We start from the raw sequence: 13580 nt of genomic DNA, 5'->3' as shown, positions 1-13580 counted from the left end.
TATAAATATATTTATAAGAATTAGAAAATATAGATATAAGTATATGTATATACAAATTATAAAATATACGAAAATATGATTTTGTATGTATATATGAAATAAGTTAAAAGAATACATATACATGTACGTATATACGCAATTTTATAATAATATAATACATCACCTATTATCTAAGATTTATATAAGTAAATATAGGTATAAATATAATGATGGTAATAATAATAGTAGTAATAATACTAACAATAATAGTAAAGATAATAATAGTAAATAATAATAATAATAATAATAAAATAAACAAAATAATAAAGCGACTAAAAAAAAGGCTAAATCGAAATAAAATAAAAAAAATACTGGGCGAATTTGGAATAAAAAGGACGAAAAGGACCAAAATGTGACTCGCGCGAAAGGACGGAGGGCCAAAACGGAAAATATCCCAATTATTAGGACACGTGTCCATATGAGTGCAAGACTAAATCAAAAACGCTAAAAATAATTTGGGCGAAAATTATAAAATCTAAAAATGTAAATAGGACTGGATTGAAACACCCCAAAAGGGCGGAAGGGCCAAATGGGTAAATAACCCAATCATCAAAACACGCGGATCCTGAGACACGGGTCGGGTCGCGCGCGCGGGTTTTCCCACCAAAACGGCGCCGTTTTGTGTTTACTATAAATAAAAAAAAACCCCAAAAACAAATCAGTTTCAGCATTTTTTTAAAAAAAAAAAAGAGAAAGAGCTCTCTCCCCTCTCTCTCAGGCCCCAAGTCAGGCCAAGGGTTCCGGCGATCCTCCGCCATTGACGGCGTCGCGTCGGCCACCGTACACGGTGGTCGGAAAATTCAAAGGTAAAATTTTTCTCTCCTTTTTCTCTCTTTTATTTTGTATTATTGATATCTAAAATAAATAAAAAAATAAGAGATAAAAAATGCGAATCTAAGAAGAAAAAAAAAGAGTAATAAAGACCAAAATCACCTTCAAATTCTTTGTTTTCTTTTATTTCTGGGAAATTGATTCGTTCAGGCCAATAGAACAAAGGGGCCAACCCTTTTTACAGTGAATAAACTTGGCTTTTATAGCCAACATTACATGCTTTTTTCTTTTCATTTTGTGGTTGCTGTTGTTTGCGTGTTTTGCAGGGCTGATGGAGGACGATGGGACGTGCGCGGCGCAAATGGCAGAGCAGTTGGTGGCTACGGCGGTGGGGTGGTTGACCAGCAGGCCTGGGTGCGGCGCAAGTGGCTGTCAGAGGCTAGGGTTAGGGTTTTTTTTTATTTTTGATGATTTTGGGCTATTGGGCTGTTGGGTATTGGGTGTTGTAATTGGGCCATTGGGGTTTGGGCTTAGTCTAAGTGGGTTAATTTGGCCTGGGCAAATGTTGGGTTTTACAATTACATTTTTCCCCAAGGCTCGGAAATTAAACTTCATCTCTTATTATTATGTTTTATAACATGCTGAACATTTTTCTCTTCTATGGCAACATCAAATTCCCACTCTAACATGCACTTATGAACATTAGGTATTTTTACCGATTATGTCGTTTTAGTCATTTTCACTTAAAATCGCTTAGCAAAAGTTGTTTAACATAATTACAAGCTTCATATTCTACCATAAAACATCAAAATAAACACTTTTTACCTATGGGTATTTTTTCAAATAAAAACCTTAGGTTAAATTATTGCTAAAATAAGCTAAATTAAGCTACCGGGATCTCAAAAACGTAAAGAACATTAAAAAAGGGGCTTGGGATCACTTACTATGGAGCTTGGAAGCTTGAAAACCTTAACTATGGCTTCCCCCCTTGCTGATTTCGTTCACTATAAAGAAGATGAGCACAATTTGCCATCTCTTTCTCTTTTAATTCATTGTCTCATTTATTAAATGAACCAAACGTGATTTGTTCGATTATTATATATTAATAACATTAAGGTAAACTACACTAATAGTCGTCCAACCATTAATAAATTTCATTTTTTACCATCTAGTTATGCAAAGTTTCAAAATGATCACTCAACTATCTAATTTTTTTTATCACTTAACTATCTTGGATTTTTGAGTTTTGAATGTTTAGATTTTTATGTTAACCAATTTGTGACCAAAAAAGACAATTGAATAGTTGGATGACAAGAAAAAAAATATTTATAATTGGGTTTGTAATTTACCCATAAAATTATTATTTGTGTGCTTATTTTATTTATAATATAATTATTAATATTTATATCTAAATTTATAACATATATGTTTGATTATTGTTCGTGTGTGTTTATGAATATGTTCGCGAACATTTCGTTTAACTTAAACAAATGAACATGAACATTTCGTTTAAAAATTTTAATATTTTTAACGAACACGAATAAATTTAAAAATAAACAAACATGAACAAATGTCCATTCGTTTAAGCACGATTCACTTACTGTCCCATCCAAAATCACCTCTCAAACTCAAATTTCAATATTTGCAAAAAGAACTTTATAGCACAATACAGTAAAAACAACTTACCATCAGATCATTTGTTTGACATCACATGATGTCTTTATGCCAGTGAAAATATTATGTTAGATCATTTGTAGTAACTGTACAATGATTGTGCTACCTACTTCCTATTCGAAGTATTCAAAGTATAAGGAACGATCTCAACGGGAAATATAAAGCCAAGGACTCTTTACCTGCTGGTTGAATTACCTGGAGGCAGTACTTCAGCTGCATTTAATGGAGGCGTTTGGGGTTGTGTCGTGCTACCAGCAGCCATGCCAGTGTATTGAAGTGTATCAAAATTGTTCAATTCGATGCCAGCTATATAGTCGAAAGAGTCGGGGAATATGCAAAATAATGAGCTAAAGAAAATAGTTTAATGTATCTGAGTGTGTCTCCATAGAGAGGATATACATTCGGTTCGCCATATGTCGGTGATGCTAACACTAGGATCCGATAAAAGCCAATAATCAGCATCATTCTGCGTAAAGAAATCAGGAATGAGCACTCGTTACCGATTTATTGGAAGAGTGTATGGATTAAAAACGTCATCGTATGAGTATTTTGAGACGATCAAAGGAATATGATATCTGAAAGACAACGTGTTTGCTTTCTGATCTTACATCAAGATCTGAGGGAACAATCTTCATGATCCCGCTTACAAAGTCCTGTGAGACATGATGATCTAGGCACATTCCATTAATATATTGGCCCTGTGTTTCGACCTCTCTGCTCTCTTCCGTTACCATACTTGCTGCTGGGTTCTCATCCAAGCCTGAAATAGACGGTAAGTTTGATGGCAGACCAACACCTTGTATCTCTTCAAATTTCTCCTCAATTTCACTAGAATAGCACAGAGAGATAAGAGGAATTATCAGGAAAGTTTACCGCTTTAGTGCTAGGACGAACATTTATCATGCCATACGACAAGATTTATATCATACCAAACTTTAATCGACAAGAAGCCTTGGTTACCCGACAAGGTAATCATCTATAGGACCCATTGAGCTTCTAAGGACAATCCGGTATCTCCTTTGGAGAGAATCATCATCCTGCTATAAAAAGAAGGGTTTGCAATTATGATCGAGCATGGACATGTAAACTGTATATTAATTCTTCAAGCCTTTGAGAATACCTCGTCAGGATCAGGGACTTCCAAAGTGGTTCCGTGCGGAGCTTTAACGGCAATCAACATTTCGTTCTAAACAAGGCAACAAAAACAAATAGTTAACAACCGAAAGTAGAAAGCATCCCTAGCAATGGCATTAGCAATGCCAGGCGACCTTATACCAACTCGAAAACATTAATGAAACATTCAAGCAATAAAAAAAACCTGGAAACAGGGTAAGCTCTTGATATCTTCCTTGGTGACAAAAAGCCACCTGAGACGGGGAAAGATGAAATTAAGTTGCGCTTCTGAAATCATGCAAAAACTGTAAAAATAATATCTCGAGGGTAAGTAAAGATTTACTTGTTATTAATTTTTGTCTTCAGTTAGGTCCCTCAATCTTTCTTGCATCTCTCTGTACGGTATAGAAAAATGGGTAATAATTTAGCAAACGAAATCGATTTAACTGAGGTAAGAATAACAGAAGCCGTAGTTGCTTTAACCTTATTTGTGCATCTAATCTGTTTATGAATCTCAACCTCTGATTATGAAGGTTTTCAACCTCTGCCTGCAAGGAATGTTACCGTTATGAAGCTCACACTACGAACTTAACTGATACAAAACACAGGACGTTTAATCCGCCATGTTTAGGTATTGTATTATTAGTCACGTAAAATAATATGACTCAACAAAGCTGTAATCCGATAAGATAAATAGCAAAAGACTGCAAGGTGAAAACAGCACACAGATCAAACCATAACAGCTGAAGCACAATCATTAGAGGATCTGAATTTCATTAACAATTTGTTCACAGTTTCACAAATCATACCTGCAAAGTAGCAACATTCTCATCAACCTCCCCTGGCCTCGAGACATCAAGCCCCCTGACATTAACTAAAAGATTTGAGTGTCTTCTTAAGTAGGAAACCGTTCAATGCCCATGAGTAGATTAGCAAGGATACAGATCATACTTCCACTGAATTCTGTTTTTGAGTTTCTTTTCTATAAGACCAATTCCTTCAAGGACATTGGTTATATTATATATCCTCCTCTTTTGCACCTAGAAGAACAAAAAACCATCAAGAAAGGGAATTGTACGATCAATTGAGCAAATAATGAAACAGTTACCTCTAAGGTACCAGCAGCTTTGGTTAAATCTAGAATACCATCTTCAGCTTGTTCAATCAAATTTATGAACTTCTTTGTCAAAAGTCCTGAGTTTAAATTCAAGAATAATGTATCAGTTTCATATAGCCACTTAACTTTTCTATAATAGTTTCATAATAAACACCTGAAAAAGAATACTCGAGGGCAACTAAGCTAATGGGGAGGAATTGCCATAACTGGTGGCGGTTTAAGCAATTTCATTCCAATTTCTTGTACATGTTATGCATAGAGCTTGGACCGAGCAATGTTTTTGTTGTTTTATATGTTTATTATTTTGGTCGGATGTATATGTGTAATTTGCATGTATATTACTCTTTTTCATGACTTTGTGGAATGAGGTAATTTGTTCCTACATCACCAATGGCCATGACAAGAAAAGTTGTGTAGCATCTATTAATTTTCTCTAACTTGGCATGTTCTATCTCTATAATTTATTTAGGAGTGGTGGATTGTTTGTCAATGAATCATTGGATACCATTTCACCATTATGCCAAATGCATGTGATAATAGAATCCACATGATGTTCTTGTTGATTTTCATGTTGCCTGTTCATACAGGTGGAGTTCAACAGTATTAGCAACGTTGTATTATGAGATTTGTCGAGCGAAAAAGCACGATACACAAGATATAGGCAAGGTTCACCACCAATATATTTTCTCACTTGTAAATAGGTAAAAACAACTTTAAAACATCGATTAAGAATTTTCTTTTATAAAAATGTTGTCTACAAGTTTTCTTTCTTTTTAGATGGTGTACTTGTTTAGGGATCGGGAAGTCCTAAATCCTTGTGTACAGCAAATTGATTGAGGCATATGTCGGGGAAGAAGTAATTTTTTTTCAAAATAAAATTATATTCTTGTTATGTAAATTTACCCATATAACTATGGTGATGTTATTAACTGTGCAGTTCTTGTGGATATCATATGCTGCGTTAGACATTGCAAGTTTAATTCCCCGGGTTGGCTTACCACCATTCATACATGTGGTGCATGTAATAATCCGTTTTTTAGTGGTGTTAAAAATAATAGTTTCGAGACCACATTTTCAATGAGTGAGACCATAAATATTATTCATAATATTTACAGGTTTATTGATTTTTTATTTGATAATTTTTTATAATTAATCAGTTAATCAATGTACAAGTAATGTGTACTAAAAGTCAATGGTTAGAAGATGAGGTATCAGAACCTCGCTTTCATAAACCAAGCTTATAAATATTATTTTTGAATATTTACAAAGCAATTATATAAGTAGATTGAAGTTTGATTAGGTAATTTTGGTGATTTGATTGTTAATTAAGGAAAAATAATTAAATTATAAAAATAGTGAAAATTAATTGCTATGAAATTTTAATCAATTAAAGGACAAATTGAATATTTTGGCAAAACATTTATCCACCAAATTGATTAATCAAAAATAATGTTAATTAATTACTAGTTAATTAAAAGTTAAAATTAGTTTATATATTAAGTGAAAAGAAAAAGATGACCAAATTATAGTAAATAAATGAATGAAAATAATAAATAAATGAAGATTTGGATTATGAAAATACATAATTGCGACCATTAGTTGGGTTTGGTTTCATTTGATTTTCAATTTATTTTATTGAAATATGGTTTTTTTTATATTATTTAGTATAATTTTAATGTATTTTTGGTAAATATTTTTTAAATCAAGTAAATAAAAAATAATTAATATCTCTTGTATAGTATTTTTTATAAATATTTTAAATTATTTTCATTCTTTTAAATTTAAAATATTTTTCTTTTACATCATAAAAAAACTTAATTATAAATAGATTTTGATTCTATTTTCTCTATTGCGGTTTTTAATTAATATTATAGTTTAAATAGATTTCCGATTGTTTGATTTTTCTATAAAAAGAATTTACTTTTCTTGTTAGCGGAGAATGTCATTGGCGAAAGCTCCCAATTCTAGTGTGGTGGCTTGATTGTAGCAATGGAAGTTCTTTTCTTCCATCATAAAGTTTAGGTTGTTTAGGGTGGGATTGGATGATGGTGCGTTTACTTGCAGTTAGCTTAAAAATAACGGTGAAAATGATATTAGATATTATAACATGAGACAAAAAGTAAGATAAAAGCATCGCATCGCATTACACTCCACCGCCCATCTAAACTCACCCTTAGTCTTTAGGAAGAGAGAAATTGAAAAGTTGCAAAAACAAAGCATGGGAGCGAATTTGTTCATGAACTCTTGGCCGAACACGGGTTGGGCATTGGACAATGTTTTGTATGGTTTGGGTTTTCCCAAATTTAATTTTAATATAATTATAAAAATATATAAAATATTAATACTTAAATATATTTTTAGTACTTTATTAAAAATTAAACACGAGATTTTTGGACAGGTAAGGTAAAAAATAGGCTTGAGCTTGAATTTTTTTTTGGAATCCAACCATAGCTTGGCTATGGATAGGTCTTAATTAAAAGTTGTTGGATGTTTGAAAAATTTTGTCTAAAATATCCAGAATTGATATCTGTAACACATGATATCTCAAAATTATCCTTATAGTATTGTAAAATAAAAATTGAAAATTCTTCTCTCTCGTAAATATAATTCTCTTCTAAATAATTGGGGGATTAAACATTTAATCCCTGAATTTTTTTTGTCCACATTAGTCTCGAAACTTTGTAGCTTTTCTTCATTCGGTCCATGAACTTGGATTCCATTAAGGAACGATGGCATGGCATTCTAAGATTGTGCCACATCATCACCTAAATTTGTTTAAAGAAATTAATTTTTAATAATTTATTGATACAATTTTAATATATTTTTTTTTGTTTTTTAAGATTATATGTATTTAAAAATTTCAAGTGATGACATGTCACAATTTCAGTTTTTTTATAAAATTAACCCAAAAATTTATTTAAGTATCAAAATGACCTACTTTTTTAATTAAACACGAAAATGACCTAAAATCTACCGTAAAAGTTGGTGGAGTCAAATTATTTGGCGCCACCAACATGCCACATCAGCAACCAGAATAAAAAATTAATTCTTTGGTGGAGCCATGTAAAATGGCGCCACCTGTATAAATATAAAAGAAATACTGTAATTTCTAAAAGATGGGGGACTTTAAAAAAAATTTTCCATTTTCTGGTGGCGCTACAGATTTCTATGGCTGACACACCCAGCTTGATTTTTTTTTGTTTGTTTGTTTGTTTGTTTTTTTAAAGAACTTTTTTTAACTTTTGTCCTATTCTTTCTTTCTTTTTTCTTTTTTTAAGTTTAATATTTTTCCTTATTTTTATTTATTTATTTATTTATTTATTATTAATTTTAAAAAACTTGAAATGTATATTTCAAATGTTTTATAATATACATTTTTTAAATTTAAATATTATTTTTAAATTTTTTTAAATTTTAAATATATATATTTGAAATTATTTTTTTAAAATTTTAAATATTATTTATATAAAATTTAAACTTTTACTTTTTTATTATTACTTTTTTTAAAACTTTTACTTTTTAATATATATTTTTATATAAAATTTTAAAAAGGTTTAAATATCTTTAAAAATAATTTAAAAATCATAATTTAAAAATTCTATGTAAAATTAAAAAAATCTTTAAAATCATTTAAAATATTATAAAACTAATAATAAATTTGAAAGGTCATATCTTTAAAATATTTAAATGTTTTATATTATTAAAATTATATTTAAATTTTAAACAATTAATTTCAAAAAAATATTTTTAAATTTTATAAAAATATTATAAAACATTTAAAAAATGCATTTCTAAGTTTTTAAAATAAATAAAATAAATAAGGACTTAAAAAAAGTAAAAAAAAAACACTCAAAACTTTAAAAAAAGAAAAAAAAAGCTGAAACAAACAACTTGGCTGTCAGACTCGAAAACTGGTGGCGCCAAATTATTTGGCTCCACCAAGAAATGGTAAAATTGCTATAGGGCCCCTATACTTTCAAAAATCAAGTATTTCTCAAATATTTATACAAGTGGCGCCATTCTACATGGTTCCACCAAAAAATTGATTTTTTTATGTACACTGCTGATGTGGCATGTTGGTGGCGCCAAATAATTTGGCTCCATCAACTTTTACTATAAATTTTAGGTCATTTTCGTATTTAATTAAAAAAATGGGTCATTTTGATAATTAATTAAATTTTTTGGGTTAATTTTATAGAAAAGCCCACAATTTCAAATTGCCACATCATTGTGCCTTAACAGAAACCAAGTTCATGGATCAAATTAACAAAAGCTATCAAATTCGTAGAAAAATAGTTTAAGGATCATGTTGAAAAAAAAAAATCAAGTTGAGGCACCAAACATTATTTTATCCAAATTAACCATCATTATAGATGGTCAATAATTATAGTTATAAATACAAGGAAAAAAAAACTTACATATTATTTGAGTTTATGATCAACCGCCATGCAGTTTTTTGGACATGAGAAATAATTAAACGTATTCACATAATTTCTGATGCCAGATCCCCATGAAAGCTTCGACGATAACACGGTGGTGGCATGGTGAATTCAGCTCCAAAAAACACTGAAGAAGCTCCTGTAGTTCATTGGCGGAGTAGATGTGCTTTTCCTCGATCATTTGCGCATCGAGTGTCGAAAATCCTGGTACGGATCATGGGAATCCTTCACCACCGCGATGCTGTCCATGATTTTAGGGTTTACCATAACATTGGATGACAATGATGATGATGATGATGATGATGAGATTGTATCCATATTGAAATTTGATGACGGTGATGGTGATGACGGCGGGGACGGCGGCGGCGGCGGCGGTCGTGAAGCTTTGAGTTTTGGTTCATGAACATCACAGAGTTTAAGAGGGATTTCAACAGCTTTTTTTTGTTGGAAGACATTAATGAAAATATGCATAGAAAATGGTGAGATTTTAGTTTATAGGGTTGATGGTAAAAACAAGGTTAAAATATGCTATAAGTCATTGTACTTTTTAAAATTTTGGAATTTAATCCTTGTACTTTTGTTTTCAATAAATTAATTCATTCATTTTCCAAATTTAAAAAATTCAAATCCAACTGTTAATACTACTAATTTCAAAATACCACAATAACAAATTTAACAATATAAACAATTGAATCTGAATTTTAAAATTTTAAAAAATAAAAAGATTAAATTTCAAATTTTAATCCAAAAACAAAGAGGATTCTTGGTATAAGCACTTTTCAACATATTTTTTTATTCTATTGGAAAAAATAGCTTTTAATAGTGGCTACAAAGATTGATTTGGATGAGAGGAATGTGATTTTGAGTAGGATTCATTTTAGTTTTATCTCTTGAATTTAAATAAATTATATTTATTATATTCTTTGAGAGACTTGGCTTAACTTCGGGGATAAATTTTTTTTTTCAATTATTTTATCTAGTTATTTTTTTTCAAAAAAAGAAAAACCTTTTTTGGGTTTATTTTTCATTCTTAAGCAATGCTCTATGTGCTAGTAATTTGGTGATAACGAATAATGATCCTAAACCAGTAATTTTATTAGTAGAAATACTGAAAACAATTATTTACTATTCAAATATTTATCAACGTCAAATTTGGCCCCTAATTTAAGTAATATATATATTTTTCTTCCAGCTTAAAAAAAATTGTCGATTATCAAATTAAATAAACAAATATGATCAAAACTTTTCAACATATTTTTTAAATAAACCAAACCTAATTTGTTCAATTATTATATATTAATAAAATTAAGGTAAACTACACTAATAATAGTCCACCTATTAATAAATTTCTTTTTTCACCATCCAATTATACAAAGTTTCAAAATGATCGTTCAACTATTCAATTTTATTTTTTTTATCACCTAACTATCTTGGATTTTTGAGTTTTGAATGTTTAGATTTTTATGTTAACCAATTTGTGACCAAAAAAGACAATTGAATAGTTGGATGACAAGAAAAAAAATATACTTATAATTGGGTTTGTAATTTACCCATAAAATTATTATTTTTGTGCTCATTTTATTTATAATATAATTAGTAATATTTATATCTAAAATAATAAGATATTTTTTTTATTGTTCGCGTATGTTTATGAACATGTTTGCGAACATTTTGTTTTACTTAAACAAATGAATATGAACATATACAATATTTTGATATCCTTAATGAACACGAACAAATTTAAAAATAAAACATAAACAAATGTCCATCCATTCAAGCACGATTCACTTACGGTCCCATCCGAAATCTCCTCTAAAACTCGAATTTCAATATTTGCAAAAAAAACTTTAGCACAATACAGTAAAAACAACTTACCATCAGATCATTTGTTTGACATCACATGATGTATTTATGCCAGTGAAAATATTATGACCTTACCTATGTTAGATCATTTGTATTAACTGTACAATGATTGCGCTACCTATTTCCTATTCCAAGAATTCAAAATCTCAGCGGGAAATATAAGCCAAGTATTCCGGTAAGCTAAATAGCACAAGGCTGCAAGGTGAAAACAGTACACAGATCAAACCATAACAGCTGAAGCACAATCATTAAAGGATCTGAATTTCATTAACAATTTGTTCACAGTTTCACAAATCATACCTGCAAAGTAGCAACATTCTCATCAACCTCCCCTGGCCTCGAGACATCAAGCCCCCTGACATTAACTAAAAGATTTGAGTGTTTTCTTAAGTAGGAAACCGTTCAATGCCAATGAGTAGATTAGCAAGGTACAGATCATACTTCCACTGAATTCTGTTCTTGAGTTTCTTTTCTGTAAGACCAATTCCTTCAAGGACATTGGTTATATTATATATCCTCCTCTTTTGCACCTAGAAGAACAAAAAACCATCAAGAAACGGAATTGTACGATCAATTGAGCAAATAATGAAACAGTTACCTCCAAGGTACTAGCAGCTTTGTTTAAATCTAGAATACCATCTTCAGCTTGTTTTATCAAATTTATGAACTTCTTTGTCAAAAGTCCTGAGTTTAAATTCAAGAATAATGTATCAGTTTCATACAGCCACTTAACTTTTCTATAATGGTTTCATAATAAACACCTGAAAAAGAATACTCAGGGGCAAAAACAATACCCAAGGAGCTATCATAACGACAAGGACCTGCAGGAGTGAGATTATTGCCAGGAGAACCTGCAAATTTTCATAAGTTCTCACTATCTATTATTCGACTTTTATTCATTTAGCTTCACTAGAACTTGGCTACATTGATACTTACCAAGATTTGAAGGAGGAGTTTGAGGGCCAAATTTGCTGCCAGACTCGACTTCTCGATCTGCTACATCGCTCTTCCTCTTTAACTGATATACCACATAATATTTCCCAAATTGCAATTAGAAACATGGGAAAATATCGTTTTTTTTTTTTTGGGGGGGGGGGGGGCTCAAACATAATGAGAACAGAGAAATTTCCAGCTCCATTCAAGGAAAAGGCTTCATGGTAATAAAAGTAAGTTGGTTGGAGGAAAAATAGAGGAAATTTATTTACCTAGAAAAAAAAAGAGGAAGGACATTTGCAGTTTCTAGCATTATCAAATCACACTATGAACTCAGGCATTTCTCCATGGAAGTGGAAAGAAACTCTATGATCTACGAAACATGTTGATGATCAAGTTGTTTTTTATTTTTATTTTTGTAAATTTCCAGATTTTTTTGTCTTCCTTATGTGGATTAATAATAAAACCTGATCATTTAAATTAAGGTCATAATTGACCTAATAACAAACCAATTTCAATAAAACCCGCCAAAATTCCCAATTAAAAAATTACAAAACCCCAATTCCACTTTCAACCAAACAAATTTTCCCTAAAAATAAGCAGATATTCATACAATTCAGAGCCAAATCACTACACAATCATCTCTCAACTAAATCATGAAATGAAGGAGAAAAGACGTACAGGAGACTTAACGACCATGGCTTCGGCTTCTTGATCGGCGATGCTACGAGGCTCAGCTAAAGCAAAGCGGTGACAATCGTCTCCGGGAGCCATAGAGAAAAGTAGCTGTCGATTTAGTGACTGTTGATTTTGCTGCTGCTGCTGCAGGGATTGCTTCAACAACTGATCCGCAGCTTGAGAACCCGACATCACATAAAAACAACTCAAAGTTAACCTTTTTTATTAAAAAAATGAAAGAATTTTGGGTTTTTTTAAGCTTTGCTAAAGGAAAAATACTAAAGGACTCCTTTTTTCTGAGAATTTAGCGTAGATTCCGTTTGGTTTGAAGGAAAACGAGGGAAAAGATAAAAAGAGAGGAAGGAAACAAAGGCCAAAGGGAGGGAATTTGTGTTTAAGACTTTAATTAGAGCCGTAGGATTTAGTGGGTAAACAATTTACTCCAAATGCTAAATTGAAATTACGTAAATAAATAAATTTCTTTAAGAAAATTAAAAAAAGGGTTCGAATCGGCGATTCGCGCCTTTTGTTAATGGGTAACGTGGCGATTATTTAGCAAGCATACGCAAGATTAGGCGCCACATTGTTAGGGCACCGTTTCATTCATGGTATGAAATTCAAATACAAGAAAATATGGACTTAAATACAAATATTGCTGGAATATTGTGCATATATCCGATACATGATTTTCAATCATATGAGTTTTATAGACCTGTTATTTACGTGACGCAAAAAGATGGCATTAAAATTTAGAAGTATATAGACAACAGTAACAGAAGGTATACTTTTTAAAGTTGTTTCATTATTTTGGATAATTTATATGTATGTCTATTAAATATTAATATTATTTTTATCATATTATTTTTCAAGAGAAAAAAACCAAAAATTTACCAGACTGTTTATGAAGAACAAGATGGAGACCTTTGTAAAGTTAGCCTCACATTCGGAAAAGG

General features: G+C 30.8%; 1 pseudogene; it reads right to left on the bottom strand.

Annotated features, from left to right (window-relative positions):
* Nucleotides 1-2525: 2525 nt before the first annotated feature.
* LOC107940609 (transcription factor E2FB-like) lies at nucleotides 2526-13188 on the bottom strand (annotated as a pseudogene).
* Between the last annotated feature and the right edge of the window lie 392 nt (nucleotides 13189-13580).

This window comes from Gossypium hirsutum, chromosome D13, assembly GCF_007990345.1.
Source record: "Gossypium hirsutum isolate 1008001.06 chromosome D13, Gossypium_hirsutum_v2.1, whole genome shotgun sequence".
NCBI classification, from domain to species: domain Eukaryota; kingdom Viridiplantae; phylum Streptophyta; class Magnoliopsida; order Malvales; family Malvaceae; genus Gossypium; species Gossypium hirsutum.
Note: the sequence above shows the minus strand (reverse complement) of the source record. Positions and strands in the feature narration are given on the sequence as shown.